Below are 18,204 nucleotides of genomic sequence, written 5' to 3' on the forward strand. Positions count from 1 at the left end.
AAACTATATATATTTTGGAATCAACCTCAACCCTGTATAGCTAACTCCAACATTCACATATAGAGTGTCTATGGTTGTTCCGAAATATATATAGATGTGTCGACATGATAGGTCGAAACATTTTATACGTGTCTATGGTATCTCAAGATTACATAATATACAATACAAGTTGATTAAGTTATGGTTGGAATAGATTTGTTACCAATTTTCACGTAGCTAAAATGAGAAAAATTATCCAATCTTGTTTTACCCATAATTTCTTAATTTTAAATCCGTTTTGAGTGAATCAAATTGCTATGGTTTTATATTGAACTCTATTTTATGAATCTAAACAGAAAAAGTATAGGTTTATAGTCGGAAAAATAAGATACAAGTCGTTTTTGTAAAGGTAGTCATTTCAGTCGAAAGAACGACGTCTAGATGACCATTTTAGAAAACATACTTCCACTTTGAGTTTAACTATAATTTTTGGATATAGTTTCATGTTCATAATAACAATAATTTTCTCAGAATAACAACTTTTAAATCAAAGTTTATCATAGTTTTTAATTAACTAACCCAAAACAGCCCGCGGTGTTACTACGACGGTGTAAATCCGGTTTTACGGTGTTTTTCGTGTTTCCAGGTTTTAAATCATTAAGTTATCATATCATATAGATATAGAACATGTATTTAGTTAATTTTAAAAGTCAAGTTAGAAGGATTAACTTTTGTTTGCGAACAAGTTTAGAATTAACTAAACTATGTTCTAGTGATTACAAGTTTAAACCTTCGAATAAGATAGCTTTATATGTATGAATCGAATGATGTTACGAACATCATTACTACCTTAAGTTCCTTGGATAAACCTACTGGAAAAGAAAAAAAATGGATCTAGCTTCAACGGATCCTTGGATGGCTCGAAGTTCTTGAAGCAGAATCATGACACGAAAACAAGTTCAAGTAAGATCATCACTTGAAATAAGATTGCTATAGTTATAGAAATTGAATCAAAGTTTAAATATGATTATTACCTTATATTAGAATGATAACCTACTGTAAGAAACAAAGATTTCTTGAGGTTGGATGATCACCTTACAAGATTGGAAGTGAGCTAGCAAACTTGAAAGTATTCTTGATTTTATGTAACTAGAACTTGTAGAATTTATGAAGAACACTTAGAACTTGAAGATAGAACTTGAGAGAGATCAATTAGATGAATAAAATTGAAGAATGAAAGTGTTTGTAGGTGTTTTTGGTCGTTGGTGTATGGATTAGATATAAAGGATATGTAATTTTGTTTTCATGTAAATAAGTCATGAATGATTACTCATATTTTTGTTATTTTATGAGATATTTCATGCTAGTTGCCAAATGATGGTTCCCACATGTGTTAGGTGACTCACATGGACTGCTAAGAGCTGATCATTGGAGTGTATATACCAATAGTACATACATCTAAAATCTGTGTATTGTACGAGTACGAATACGGGTGCATACGAGTAGAATTGTTGATAAAACTGAACGAGGATGTAATTGTAAGCATTTTTGTTAAGTAGAAGTATTTTGATAAGTGTATTGAAGTCTTTCAAAATTGTATAAATACATATTAAAACACTACATGTATATACATTTTAACTGAGTCGTTAAGTCATCGTTAGTCGTTACATGTAAGTGTTGTTTTGAAACCTTTAGGTTAACGATCTTGTTAAATGTTGTTAACCCAATGTTTATAATATCAAATGAGATTTTAAATTATTATATTATCATGATATTATCATGTATGAATATCTCTTAATATGATATATATATATATATATTAAATATCTTTACAACGATAATCGTTACATATATGTCTTGTTTAAAAATCATTAAGTTAGTAGTCTTGTTTTTACATATGTAGTTCATTGTTAATATACTTAATGATATGTTTACTTATCATAGTATCATGTTAACTATATATATATCCATATATATGTCATCATAGAGTTTTTACAAGTTTTAACGTTCGTGAATCACCGGTCAACTTGTGTGGTCAATTGTCTATATGAAACATATTTCAATTAATCAAGTCTTAACAAGTTTGATTGCTTAACATGTTGGAAACATTTAATCATGTAAATATCAATCTCAATTAATATATATAAACATGGAAAAGTTCGGGTCACTACAAAAAACACATACAAACACTTTCATTCTTCAATTTTGTTCATCTAATTGACCTCTCTCAAGTTCTATCTTCAAGTTCTAAGTGTTCTTCATAAATTCTATAAGTTCTAGTTTCATAAAATCAAGAATACTTCCAAGTTTTCTAGCTTACTTCCAATCTTATAAAGTGATCATCCAACCTCAAGAAGTCTTTCTTATTTACAGTAAGATATCTTTCTAATACAAGAACTTTCAAGTCATCCAAGGATCCTTTGAAGCTGGATCTATTTTTCTCATTTCTAGTAGGTTTATCCACAAAACCTAAGGTTCGTGAATCGACCAGTGGCCAAGTCTTACTCCCGACAAAGTAAAAAATCTGTGATAGTGAGTTATAGTCCCACTTTTAAAATCTAATATTTTGGGATGAGAATACATGTAGTTTTTTAAATGTTTTACGAAATAGACAGAAGTAAATGAAACTACATTATATGGGTGAATGATCGAAGCCGAATATGCCCATTTTGCTTGGTAGCCTAAGAATTAGTAAACCGATCTACTAATTGACGCGAATCCTAAAGATAGATCTATTGGGCTTAACGAACCCCATCCAAAGTACCGGATGCTTTAGTACTTCGAATTCATTTTTATCATTTCCGAAGGATTTCCCGGAATGATAGGGGATATTCTTATATGCATCTTGTTAATGTCGGTTACCAGGTGTTCACCATATGAATGATTTTTATCTCTATGTATGGGATGTATATTGAAATATGAAATCTTGTGGTCTATTATTATGATTTGATAATATATAGGTTAAACCTATAACTCACCAACATTTTTGTTGACGTTTTAAGCATGTTTATTCTCAGGTGATTATTAAGATCTTCCGCTGTTGCATACTAAAATAAGGACAAGATTTGGAGTCCATGCTTGTATGATATTATGTAAAAACTGCATTCGAGAAACTTATTTTTGATGTAATATATTCTTATTGTAAACCATTATGTAATGGTCGTGTGTAAATGGTATATTTTAGATTATCATTATTTGATAATCTACCTAATGTTTTTTTAAACCTTTATAGATAAAATAAAGGTTATGGTTGTTTTAAAAATGAATGCAGTATTTGAAAAACGTCTCATATAGAGGTCAAAACCTCGCGATGAAATCAATTAATATGAAACGTTTATAGTCAATATGAACGGGACATTTCAGTTGGCATCAGAGCTGGTATAACGCCGTCCATGTGTGGCGGGTTAGTCGTAAAGGAGGTTCTCACAGTGTTACCTGTGATGAAGCATTGGCTCTTAATCCTTGTGATCCCTTATGAGGGTTGGCAGTAGCCGAGAGGCAGGCCCTAAAATCAGTATCTGAGGTACACTCAGTGGTCACCAGGCGGTTAGCTGGGAAGGAACTGGGTGGGACGGTGGTTGTCCCCACTGTATTTTAGTTGGTATACGAGCGTTGGTCTTAGAGAACCAGAAATTTGCATTAGTGTGTCTTATCGAGTTTGTTAGGATACATTAGTGAGTCTGGACTTCGACCGTATTTTCTTTAAAAACGATTGCTTAACACTTTTGTTGGAAACTATATATTATTAACATGTAAATATTATGTGATATATTAACCTCTTAATGTGTTTGATATTGTGTGATAGATGTCTACCACTAGTACAAATCCCATCGATTCACCTAATAATAATGAAGAGTCGAATATATTTTGGGAAGATTCACAAATTCCCGAAGAGGAACCGGAAGAGGAGGAACCGGAAGAAGAGGAACCGGAAGAGGAGGAACCGGAAGAAGAAGAGGTTCCGGAGGAAGAAATATTGATACCTATAGTAAATCGATTAAATAAAAGAAAATCCTCAACCAACGGACCAAAGTTAATAATGGTCAATGGTGTTTCCGCTGAGGAAGCAAAATATTGGGAAGATTACCAATTTTCCGATGAATCAGATCCCGATGAGGATTCCGATGATGTTATAGAAATTACCTCGACCCAATTTAATAAAGCGAAAGAAAATAATAAGAGAAAAGGTATAAAAATAGAGAAACCCGATTCCAACCCCGATGAACTTTAATGTATCGGCAACATCCGTATTTCCTAAAATGTAACAATGACCCGGGTACCTCTAAACCACCAAGTTTTTCTAAACCATTGTGGAAAATGACGGATCGTATTAGAGGAACAACATATATTCCTAGAAAATTAGGAAAACGAACCAAGTCCGAAGAAGACGAAACCAGTGATTCAGATTAGAGGGTTGTAATCATATTGTGTATTATATGTATTGTAGTATGCTTGTACTTTTATGTTCTATGTAAAAGTTGCTTGTATTGTTTGTTAATTATCTTTTACGAATCTAATCATTGTCTATTTTACAGTATAAAAACAAAATGGACGTTAAGGTTAGACAACCGAATATTTTAGAAGATCTACCAGAGAATATGATTAAGGAAATCTTGTCTAGTGTCGGTCAGAATTCATCAGCACAATTAATTATGGCAAAATTAACTTGTCAAACATTTGAAAGACTTTCCAGAAATGCCTTATTTTATAAAAACCTTTCCTTTGATAGGTGGGGTATATCACATTGAGGAGACCGTAAGTTACGCCGTGTTTTCTTTAAAGCGTTAAATGCGGGGAACCCAAATGCAATTTTACGCCACGGGTTAAGAACCTATTTTGACTCAACATATCCCAGCATAAGATTTCATGAATTAGAAAGAGCTTCTAACATGCAACATAAAGAAGCATGTTATTCTTACGGGTTAGTGATGTTCGCTTCTTACCAAAGTGAGAAAAAGAACATCGAATTGCAACTTTTAAATAAAAACTTCCCACAAGTGACGGATTCAGTAGTTGGGGTGAGAAACAAGGTTTTTAGATTATTACGGGGCTGTTGGACATTACAAAACCCTCGTCCTTTTGATGACATTACAACATGCTGCCTAGCCAATGGTCATAACGGTTATTTTCCACAAGACCAAGGATGGGAAGTCGTCTTAGTAAAACCAGAATGCATGACTTGTTTCTGGACTTATGAATTACGTGTCTTTATTTCCTTTGATGAACAACTTGCGTATTAACTAGATTTATCTTCAAAACTGTCCTGTATCAAAGTGTACTATATTTCATGTTATATGTAATATAGCGATGTTGTAAGTTTGAAGAATATTTATATGTGATATATTATTATAATCAGTTTTTCATATGGAATTGTAGTAGTTGAATTGTATATTAGCTACTAAGTATGAACTTAACGGGTAGGTAGTACCCGAATTTAAACTTATAAAACGCTAATATGAAGAAAAAGCTTTTATAAATGAGTTCATATTATGCTACGAAATACTACTGACTACTCTTAATATTCTGTATGATTAACTCGATTCAGTTGGCTATTTTGAAGGAAATGGCACCGACTACTCGACACACCATGAATATGAGCGAAGAGGAATTTCGTACCTTTCTTGTTGCAAACATAGCCGCAGTACAGGCTGCTCTACATACCAACAATAACTCTAAATCTAGCAATGCAGCTAACGGCACAAGAAATCGTGTAGGATGCTCCTACAAAGAATTCACTACCTGTAAACCTTTGGAATTTGATGGAACCAAAGGACCAATTGGATTGAAACGGTGGACCGAGAAAGTCGAATTGGTGTTTGCCATAAGTAAGTGTACTGAAGAGGACAAAGTTAAGTACGCTACGCATACCTTCATAGGTACTGCGTTAACGTGGTGGAACACCTATCTTGAACAGGTAGGACAAAATGCTGCTTACGCACTACCGTGGTCGGCATTCAAGCAATTGATGAACGAGCAGTACCGTCCTAGAAATGAAGTCAATAAGCTCAAGGTAGAGCTTAGAGAGTTACGAACACAAGGGTTCGACATTACCACTTATGAACGACGATTCACAGAGTTGTGCCTATTGTGTCCGGGAGCATTCGAAGATGAAGAAGAGAAGATCAACGCGTTTGTAAAAGGGTTACCAGTAAGGATTCAAGAAGATGTGAGTTCACACGAGCCCGCTTCCATACAAAAGGCAAGTCGAATGGCTCATAAACTCATAAATCAGATTGAGGGAAGAATTAAAGAGCAGGTGGCCGAAGAAGCCAACACGAAACAACTCAAGAGGAAGTGGGAGGAAAACGGTGACAAGAGTCACCAGTACAGCAACAATAACAATTACAACCACAATCGCAACAACTATCTCAACAACCGCAACAACAATCGCAACAATAACTGCAATCCTAATAATAACTACAACAAACATCCCAACAACAACAACAACTACAACAACTCTTTCAAAAACAATAACAATCCCAACAACAACCTCAATAACAACAACGGCAACAAAAACCAAAAACAGCCATGTCATAGGTGTGAAGAAAATCATCAGGGGTTTTGCACGACATTTTGCAACAGGTGTAAAACAAATGGTCATTGCGTGACAAAGTGTGATGTCTATGGACCAAAGTTTAACAGAACTAAAGGAACAAATAGTGTCGAACAAGTAATGCCAGAATGAATAGTGTCGGAGCAAGTAATACCAACGCTGTTTGTTATAAATGTGGAAAACCATGCCACATTATTAGAAATTGCCCGAATCAGGGGAATACTAATGGGCAGGGCAGTGGAAGAGTTTTCAATATTAATGCGGCGGAAGCACAGGAAGACCCGGATCTTGTTACGGGTATGTTTCTTATTAACGATAAATCTGCTTAAGTTTTATTTGATTCAGGTGCGGATAAAAGCTATATGAGTAGAGAATTTTGTGCTAAATTAAGTTGCCCATTGACGCCTTTGGATAATAAATTTTTACTCGAATTAGCAAATGGTAAATTAATTTCAGCAGATAATATATGTCGGGATAGAGAAATTAAACTGGGTGATGAAACGTTTAAGATTGATTTAATACCAGTCGAGTTAGGGAGTTTTGATGTAATAATTGGCATGGACTGGTTGAAGAAGGTAAGAGCATAGGTCGTTTGTTACAAAAATACGATTCGTATTATGCGTGAAAAAGGAAAATCTTTAATGGTGTACGGAGAAAAGAACAACGCGAAGTTAAATCTTATTCGTAGTTTGAAGGCGTAAAAACTAATAAGAAAAGGTTTTTACGTCATTCTAGCACACATCGAGGAAGTTAAACCTGAAGAAAAGAACATCAGTGATGTTCCCGTCGCAAAAGAATTTTTCGATGTATTTCTGAAAGAATTACCGGGATTACCCCCACATCGATCCGTTGAATTTCAAATAGACCTTGTACTAGGAGCTGCACCAATAGCTCGTGCTCTATACAGACTCGCACCCAGCGAAATGAAAGAGTTACAAAGTCAGTTACAGGAACTTTACAAAGTCAGTTACAGGAACTTTTAGAGCGTGGTTTCATTCAACCAAGTACATCACCATGGGGAGCTCCTGTTCTGTTTGTCAAAAAGAAAGATGGTACATTCAGGTTGTGTATCGACTACCGAGAGTTGAACAAACTTACCATCAAGAACCGTTACCCATTACCGAGAATCAATGACTTATTTGATTAACTACAAGGCTCGTCGGTTTATTCGAAGATCGATTTACGTTCTGGATATCATCAAATGCGGGTGAAAGAGGATAACATTCCGAAGACTGCTTTTAGGACGCGTTACGATCATTACGAGTTTATGGTTATGCCGTTTGGATTGACTAATGCACCAGCTGTGTTCATGGACCTCATGAACCGAGTGTGTGGGCCATATCTTGACAAATTTGTTATTGTTTTCATCGATGACATACTTATTTACTCGAAGAATGATCAAGAGCACGAAGAACATTTGAGAAAAGTGCTTGCTAGAGTTGCTAAGAAAAGAAAAACTGTACGCTAAGTTTTCAAAGTGTGCATTTTGGTTGGAAGAAGTTCAATTCCTCGGTCATATAGTGAACAAAGAAGATATTCAGGTGGATCCAGCAAAGATTGAAACCGTTGAAAATTGGGAAACCCCAAAAACTCCGAAACACATACGCCAATTTTTAGGACTAGCTGGTTATTACAGGAGATTCATCCAAGATTTTCCAAAATAGCAAAACCCTTGACTGCATTAACGCATAAAGGGAGAAAATTTGAATGAAAGGATGAACAAGAAAAAGCGTTTCAATTGTTGAAGAAAAAGTTAACTACGGCACCTATATTGTCATTACCTGAAGGGAATATTGATTTTGTGATATATTGTGACGCCTCAAAGCAAGGTCTCGGTTGTGTATTAATGCAACGAATGAAAGTAATTGCTTATGCGTCTAGACAATTGAAGATTCACTAGCAGAATTATACGACGCATGATTTGGAATTAGGCGCGGTTGTTTTTGTATTAAAGACTTGGAGGTACTACTTATATGGGGTCAAAAGTATTATATATACTGACAACAAAAGTCTTCAACACATATTTAATCAAAAACAACTGAACATGAGGCAGCGCAGATGGATTGAATTGTTGAATGATTACGACTTTGAGATTCGTTATCACCCGGGGAAGGCAAATGTGGTAGCCGACGCCTTGAGCAGAAAGGACAGAGAACTCATTCGAGTAAAAGCTATGAATATAATGATTCACACTAACCTTACTACTCAAATAAAGGAGGCGCAACAAGGAGTTTTAAAAGAGGGAAATTTAAAGGATGAAATACCCAAAGGATCGGAGAAGCATCTTAATATTCGGGAAGACGAAAACTGGTATAGGGCTGAAAGGATTTGGGTACCAAAATTTGGAGATATGAGCGAAATGGTACTTAGAGAAGCTCATAAAACCAGATACTCAATACATCCTGGAATGGGGAAGATGTACAAGGATCTCAAGAAACATTTTTGGTGGCCGGGTATGAAAGCCGATGTTGCAAAATACGTAGGAGAATGTTTGACGTGTTCTAAGGTCAAAGCTGAGCATCAGAAACCATCAGGTCTTCTTCAACAACCCGAAATCCCGAAATGGAAATGGGAAAACATTACCATGGATATCATCACTAAATTGCCAAGGACTGCAAGTGGTTTTGATACTATTTGGGTAATAGTTGATCGTCTCACCAAATCAGCACACTTCCTGCCAATAAGAGAAGATGACAAGATGGAGAAGTTAGTACGACTGTATTTGAAGGAAGTCGTCTCCAGACATGGAATACCAATCTCTATTATCTCTAATAGGGATGGCAGATTTATTTCAAGATTCTGGCAGACATTACAGCAAGCATTAGGAACTCGTCTAGATATGAGTACTGCCTATCATCCACAAACTGATGGGCAGAGCGAAAGGACAATACAAACAGTTGAAGACATGCTACGAGTATGTGTTATTGATTTTGGAAACAGTTGGGATCGACATCTACCGTTAGCAGAATTTCCCTACAACAACAGCTACCATTCAAGCATTGAGATGGCGCCGTTTGAAGCACTTTATGGTAGAAAGTGCAGGTCTCTGATTTTTTGGAGTGAAGTGGGGGATAGACAGGTTACGGGTTCGGAGATAATACAAGAAAATACCGAGAAGATCATCCAAATTCAACAACGGTTGAAAACCGCCCAAAGTCGACAAAAGAACTACGCCGACATTAAAAGAAAAGATATAGAATTTGAAATTAGAGAGATGGTCATGCTTAAGGTTGCACCTTGGAAAGGCATTGTTCGATTTGGTAAACGAGGGAAATTAAATCCAAGGTATATAGGACCATTCAAGATTATTGATCGTGTCGGACCAGTAGCTTACCAACTTGAATTACCACAAAAACTCGCGCCTGTACATAACACTTTTCATGTCTCAAATTTGAAGAAATGTTTTGCTAAAGAAGATCTCACTATTCTGTTAGACGAAATCCAAATCAACAAAAAACTTCAATTCGTCGAAGAACCCGTCGAAATAATGGATCGTGAGGTTAAAAGACTTAAGCAAAACAAGATACCAATTGTTAAAGTTCGATGGAATGCTCATAGAGGACCCGAGTTCACCTGGGAATGAGAAGATCAGATGAAGAAGAAATACCCGCACTTATTTCCAGAAGATACGTCAACACCTCCAACTGCTTAAAATTTCGGGACGAAATTTATTTAACGGGTAGGTACTGTAGTGACCCGAACTTTTCCATGTTTATATATATTAAATGAAATTTTTATTTACATTATTAAGTGTTTCCAACATGTTAAGCAATCAAACTTGTTAAGACTTGATTAATTGAAATAGGTTTCATATAGACAATTGACCACCCAAGTTGACCGGTGATTCACGAATGTTAAAACTTGTAAAAATTATATGATGACATATATATGATTATATATATAGTTAACATGATATTATGATAAGTAAGTATCTCATTAGGTATTTTAACAATGAGTTATATACATAAAATTGAGTTTATTAAATTAAGAAACTCGAAACGATATATATAACGATTATCGTTATAACAACGTCTTACTAAATACATATGAATCATATTAAGATATTGATACACTATGTTTAATCATGATAAATGATAATTAAACATGTCATTAAGTGTATTAACAATGAACTAAATATGTAAAAAAGACTACTAACTTAATGATTTCGAAACGAGACATATATGTAACGATTATCGTTGTAACAACATTTAACAGTATATATATATCATACTAAGATATATTAATATATCATAATATCATGATAATGTAATAATTTAACATCTCTTTAGATATAATAAATACTGGGTTAACAACATTTAACAAGATCGTTAACCTAAAGGGTTCAAAACAACATTTACATGTAACGACTAACGATGACTTAACGACTCAGTTAAAATGTATATACATGTAGTGTTTTAATATGTATTCATACACTTTTGAAAGACTTCAAGACACTTATCAAAATACTTCTACTTAACAAAAATGCTTACAATTACATCCTCGTTCAGTTTCATCAATAATTCTACTAGTATGCACCCGTATTCGTACTCATACAATACACAACTTTTAGATGTATGTACTATTGGTATATACACTCCAATGATCAGCTTTTAGCAGCCCATGTGAGTCACCTAACACATGTAGGAACCATTATTTGACAACTAGCATGAAATATCTCATAAAATTACAAAAATATTAGTAATCATTCATGACTTATTTACATGTAAATAAAATTACACATCCTTTATATCTAATCCATATACCAACGACCAAAAACACCTAAAAACACTTTCATTCTTTAATTTTATTCATCTAATTGATCTCTCTCAAGTTCTATCTTCAAGTTCTAAGTGTTCTTCATAAATTCTATAAGTTCTAGTTTCATAAAATCAACAATACTTCCAAGTTTGCTAGCTTACTTCCAATCTTGTAAAGTGATCATCCAACCTCAAGAAATATTTCTTATTTACAGTAAGATATCTTTATAATACTAGAACTTTCAAGCCATCCAAGTATCCTTTGAAGCTAGATATATTTTTCTCATTTCCAGTAGGTTTATCCACAAAACTCGAGGTTCGTGAATCGACCAGTGGCCAAGTCTTACTCCTGACGAAGTAAAAATCTGTGAAAGTGAGTTATAGTCCCACTTTTAAAATCTAATATTTTGGGACGAGAATACATGCAGTTTTTTATATGGGTGAATGATCAAAGCCGAAATATGCCCTTTTTTCTTGGTAGCCTAAGAATTAGTAAACCGATCTACTAATTGACGCGAATCCTAAAGATAGATCTATTGGGCCTAACGAACCCCATCCAAAGTACCGGATGCTTTAGTACTTTGAATTCATTTTTACCATGTCCGAAGGATTTCCCGGAATGATAGGGGATATTCTTATATGCATCTTGTTAATGTCGGTTACCAGGTTTTCACCATATGAATGATTTTTATATCTATGTATGGGATGTATATTGAAATATGATATCTTGTAGTCTATTATTATGATTTGATAATATATAGGTTAAACCTATAACTCACCAACATTTTTGTTGACGTTTTAAGCATGTTTATTCTTAGGTGATTATTAAGAGCTTCCGCTGTTGCATACTAAAATAAGGACAAGATTTGGAGTCCATGCTTGTATGATATTATGTAAAAACTGTATTCAAGAAACTTATTTTTGATGTAATATATTCTTATTGTAAACCATTATGTAATGGTCGTGTGTAAACGGTATATTTTAGATTATCATTATTTGATAATCTACCTAATATTTTTTTAAACCTTTATAAATAAAATAAAGGTTATGGTTATTTTAAAAATGAATGCAGTCTTTGAAAAACGTCTCATATAGAGGTCAAAACCTCGCGACGAAATCAATTAATATGGAACGTTTATAATCAATATGAACGGGACATTTCATACAGCATATCACCCGCAAACCGATGGACAAAGCGAGAGAACCATCCAAACATTAGAAGGCATGTTGAGATCATGTGTTATCGATTTTGGAAATGGATGGGATAGACATCTACCGTTAGTAGAATTTTCTTATAACAATAGTTATCACACAAGTATAAAGGCAGCGCCTTTTGAAGCACTGTATGGCAGGAAGTGCAGATCACTCGTATGTTGGACTGAGTTAGGATATAGTCAATTGACTGGTCCTGAGATCATACACGAAACAACTGAGAAGATCGTGCATATACAAGAGAAACTGAAAATGGAGCGAAGTCTTCAAAAGAGTTACGCCAACATTAGAAGGCGAGATTTAGAATTTCAGGTTGGAGAAAAGGTTATGCTCAAAGTATCGCCCTGGAAGGGTGTAGTGCGTTTTGGTAAAAGAGGCAAGCTAAGTACGAGATATATTGGACCATTTGAGATTGCCGAGAGAGTTGAACCGATAGCGTACAGGCTGAAACTACCGCAAGAACCCAACAAAATTCATGACACGCTTCATGTGTCGAACTTGAAGAAGAGCTTGACCGACGAGAATCTAATAATTCCTTTGGAAAAGATACAAGTTAATAGTAGACTTCATTTCGTAGAGGAACCTACTGAAATTACGGACCATAAGGTCAAACGTATAAAGAAGAGCAACATACCAATTGTAAAAGATCGGAGGAACGCCCTTAGAGGACCAGAATTCATGTGGGAGCGTGAGGATCAAATGAGACTAAAGTATCCGCAACTGTTTCCCAAGGAGACGACTACGGCGGACGTGCACTAAAATTTCGGAACGAAATTTTTCATAACAGGTGGGTAATGTAACAACCCGACTTTTTCCGTTACTATCGTTACTAGTCCGTTAAATATTTAACGGTGATTACTTAGAACTTTATGTGTTTGATTGATTTAAATGCATACATGATCCTAGTGGATTACTTGAATTAATATGTTATATTAATTTATGAACTTATTTCGGATAGCGAAATAACTAGAAAACATTACGATTAAGTTAATCGCCTAGAAAGCCTTTCAGTTTACGGAACCTAGAGAAACGAGAAAATAATTATTTTTAATAATTAATGACTTTAAGAAAAATAAATTTAATTTATTATTTATTTAATGAATTAAATCCGGTGATTTCGTTTCAACGACTAGTTAACATTCCGGAGACCCGGTACGATTAACGGCACTCGAAACGGACCACGCGTACATGAGTATTTAACAAAAACCGAGCCCGAGACCACCCTAGTGGGCCATGTTGGACATCCCTTTGTTGGACATGTTTTTGTCCATTACTTGGCAATTGGGTCCATTTAGCTAATTAGGCCCTAACCCGAACTATATAGGGCATGAAATTAGACCACAACCCTCATTCTTTTTCTTTCTTGAACAAAAATTTGCTCTCCCCCACCCCCTTTGAGGCCGTCTTCCATCACCACCACCATACCACCTTCAAAAGTTAAAATTAGAAGAAACCCCGTGCACGAACGTTGTTCTACGCATCATTCTCTACGCGATAGTACTTGAAATTTGTGATTCTAAGGTATAATTGAAAACCCTAATCTATTTAGATCTGATTTCAATCAATTACATAGTGTACAAGAGTCTGGTGCTCAATTGATTGCGGTTAGAGTCGTTGTTCGTCGTTAATTTGCTCGATTGTTGTCTTTGTTATGAAAACCGAATTTGATTGTTATGATCTGATTGAATGGACTTATGAACTGATCTTGTATGATTATCTAGATGGATAGAGATCAAAAAACTATTGAATTTGGACTTTGATTTTGCTTGATTTCGTTATCGTATGCTCAAGATATGCTTAATCGAAGTTTTCGTTAGGGTTTGCATGATATCCGAATTTTCTGAGTTGCATGCTTTGTGTTTTAGTTTATATAAAGTGTACTACTATAATCCTTGAGAAAAATCATGCATGTTAGACTTAAGATTTACGTTAAACGCTTCGTAATGCTTTCGATATGTTAAAACGAAGATTCGTATTGTTAAGTGAGCTGAAATTGATTTTAAAGTTACATAAAAATTTCTAGAGTGAACTATGAATTGATTGAGACTTTGATATTCTGGAATATGTTAGTTTAAGTGTTCCTTGACATGTTTCATTTGTATGCAAACCTACTAGAACCTGAACTGCCATGAGATATATGCTCGTCTATGTGATATGTCTGTTTGATGAACAAAACTGGAAGGTATGTAAAGATTGATTAAACTGTACGAATTGGCTAAAGAGATGTATTCGATTATTTTACCACTAATATTTTGGAATTTTTTGAGATGACTGCAATTGGCCGTTCATCAATATCTATTTTCTATATTTTTTGAGAAATATTTCAAAACTGATGCGCGTGCTGAAACTGATTTAGTAAACCGTAATTAGACCCCTTATGACTTCTGACTTTTAATTATCGTATGAGGCTTTGGACGGACTTTTTGGAATCTATTTTAAGTATAGTTATGATCTGAAGTTGATCATAATTTTATGAATTATGTGCTATGTGCTATAGATGTATCTCTTTACGACGTACGAATTTCTAAGGTATGCTGACTTGCTTGGATTAGTTGACTTTTACTTATTCGTTGAGTCAGTCTGAGCCCTAGGACTTTGCGTACACTATGGGTTGACATAGTATGACCTATATGTGTATACTTAAGGTGACTTACATGATTAGGTTGCGTTGTTCGGTCGAGATTGTTCGACTACAGTACGGTTTGCTAAGATATTCAAGTGCTTTTGCTAAGGTGAGTCTACAGTCCCTACTATGTTTTTACAGGGATGAGATGCATGCTTTTTACAAATGTTTTACGTGTTTAGCACAAGTAACTTACTAAGAATATACATATGATTTCAGATCAAAAATCCCTTAGCTTGATTATATTAATTACTTTGTAAGCTCGACTTATAGGGACGGTACCGTTAGGTTTGACAAATCTCACCGCAACATTAAACAGGTGCTTATATAGTTGTTACTCATACACTTGATCGGTGTATCGCCAGTATAGGGTAAACTAAAGACGCGTGCTCGGCTCACGTAAAGGTTAAAGCTTTATAATCAAGTGCTCATGATAAGTGTATATTATTACGAAGCTTTTCAGAAATCTCGTGGCCTAATTTACGAAGAATGTTATAAACACGATGTTTAAAAACTTGAACTAGACATGATAATGTCTACAAGCAGATGAAATAAAAAGAACTTTTTGATGTCACTCACAGTTGAAACTTGACATCTTACAAACAGTTTATTACTTAGCATTTGCTATATGCAAACTTTTGAGATTAAACCTTAGCGGTTTATTCAGATAAACGATTTTGAGAAATGATTTTCGACAAACGATTTATGGAAACTATTTTATAAAACATACGAGAACTATTTACTCAAATCTGTAGATTCGATCAACTTTATGTTGATCCGTTTTGCATGTTTTATCTCAGGTATTAGTTGCTTCCGCTGTAAAACATTGCTGTTATGTAGAAGTCAAGCCAAGCATTGGGAACAGAGTTAATACGCCGTTAGTGGATTCTGACGGGGTATTACATTATGACTACGTAAACATAATTGTTATTTATTCAAGACCATTACTTGGCTTTATGGTTCCTTAATTATGCTTAGTGTTTACTAATGCTTACTAGTTACCTTAATGGACTTAACACTTTAATGGACTTCCATGGCCCAACCTACTCAACTTAGTGGACTACTTAATGGATTAATTAGCCCATGCAATCATAATTAGCCCATGTAAATAATGAGACAACTAACTTGTATGCTTATGTACCAAGGCTTGCATTATGTCTCAAACCACCCAACATGTCAACATCTCCATGTACCACCACCATGGACCACACCATGCCACACCACATGAGACCAAAATGCCCCATGCTCCCAAATCGTCGGCTACCACCCGACCATCACCATCATTTATTTTTTTTCCTTCTTTGTTAAATACCCACACTTCATTCATTTGCTCAAACACACACTTCTCTTTACTTTCTCACTCTAAAGTTTTCTCTCTAAGTTACTTGAAGAACTTGTATGTTCTTGATTTCTTTTTCTTTCTTTTCTTACTTTAATTCATGAATCATCATCATCATGAACAAAGATTCAAGTTTTGTAACTTGAATCTTCATTACTCTTGTAAGATTCAACTTTGTTTTAAAGAATATTCAAGAACATGAAGGATTCAAGCTTTTTAGCTTTGAATCTTCATAATCTTGTTAGATCTAAGTTACTAACTTAAGATCTCTTTAATTGTGTCAAAAGATCAAAACTCATGTCTATGATCTTCATGTAACTTGTAGATCCAACACTTTACTTTATGGATCTTCAAGAAAGTTTAAAATACAAGCTTACTAGCTTGATATTTCTACAAAAAGTTAGTTAAAGATCCAAGTTTACTAACTTATGATCTTCTTTAATTTGTTGTACTTTAGTTTTGTGACTTGTGTTTTCTTGAAACAAAAGATACAAGCTTACTAGCTTGAGATCTCATAAATGTTGTTAGGAATCCAAGATCTCTAGCTTAGGGTTTCATTTTTGTGTTTGATCTAAGTTGTGTAACTTATGATCTTCTACTTTTTTTAAACAAAAGTTCATTAGCTTGTGTTCATATTACTTTACAAGATCTAAGTTTCATAACTTATGGTTGTGTAAAAGTTGAAAGTCTAAGTGTTATGACTTAGGGTTTCACCAAGAACATGATATCTAGACTTTGTATTATAAGGTCTTTAATATTTAGCTAAGATCTAAGTTCTATAGCTTAAGGTCTTGCTTATTTAGTTTGATTCAAAGTTTATAGTTTAATAGAAATTGTACTTGTGTTAAAACTAAGAAATTGATGTAACTTTGGTTCATCACCTTGCTCAAACTCTCACATGAGTTGTGTTTTATTTCTTAGTCTTAACTTTGTGTGTTGATGGTTAAACCTTGGTTAAAGTGACACTAAAACATCAAGAGTTGTACACTTGAAGCTTACACGCATCAAGGATGAGAACCGTGATGAGCATCAAACACCAAGAATCCCACCGGAGCACTTGTTTTCTGTTTTTCAAGGTCTGATCAGGCCTCTGGCTTCTGGGAAAGTTGATTTCCATATATTTCGGTCCGAGTAGATGACTTTTCGTTTAAGACTCGTCTTAATCCAATATACGGTTTAGGATTTATAGCCTTCCGAAAGTCACTACGCCCTTGTAATGACGTGCTGAAAATTCTGACCTACTCGCGCTTGGACCGTCGCCACGGACAAACTACAACGATTTCGGATCCAAAAATTGGATAGCGGTAAAAGGACTCACATACGGAGCCTTGGACACTGACCGCGCGTCATTTCATTTTATATAGAGGTTGTAGTAGCTGAACGAAGTCAGCCTTTATTTCGATCTCTATTCTTGATTGAAAACTTACTTTACTTTTTACGTACGATGATGATGATACTTAAGACTTAATTTATTTACTTATAAACCTTTTGGGACAATTTACTGACTTAGTAACCTTTGACTTAGGTTGACGACCTTTCGGACCGACTTACTCGCTTACTTATTCGTACCGATTTTACTGCACTATCACTGTGAGTTATAGCTCCCTTTTTACTACAACTATTTTTGGGACTGAGAATACATGCGCTTTTTTTATGTTTTACTTACTAGGCACGAGTACCTAAACTTTTTATATGTGTGGGTTATATAACGGCATAAACTTTCCCCTTAGCTCGCTAACGT

The sequence above is a fragment of the Rutidosis leptorrhynchoides genome, chromosome 2 (genome assembly GCF_046630445.1).
Source record: "Rutidosis leptorrhynchoides isolate AG116_Rl617_1_P2 chromosome 2, CSIRO_AGI_Rlap_v1, whole genome shotgun sequence".
Classification (NCBI taxonomy): Eukaryota; Viridiplantae; Streptophyta; class Magnoliopsida; order Asterales; family Asteraceae; genus Rutidosis; species Rutidosis leptorrhynchoides.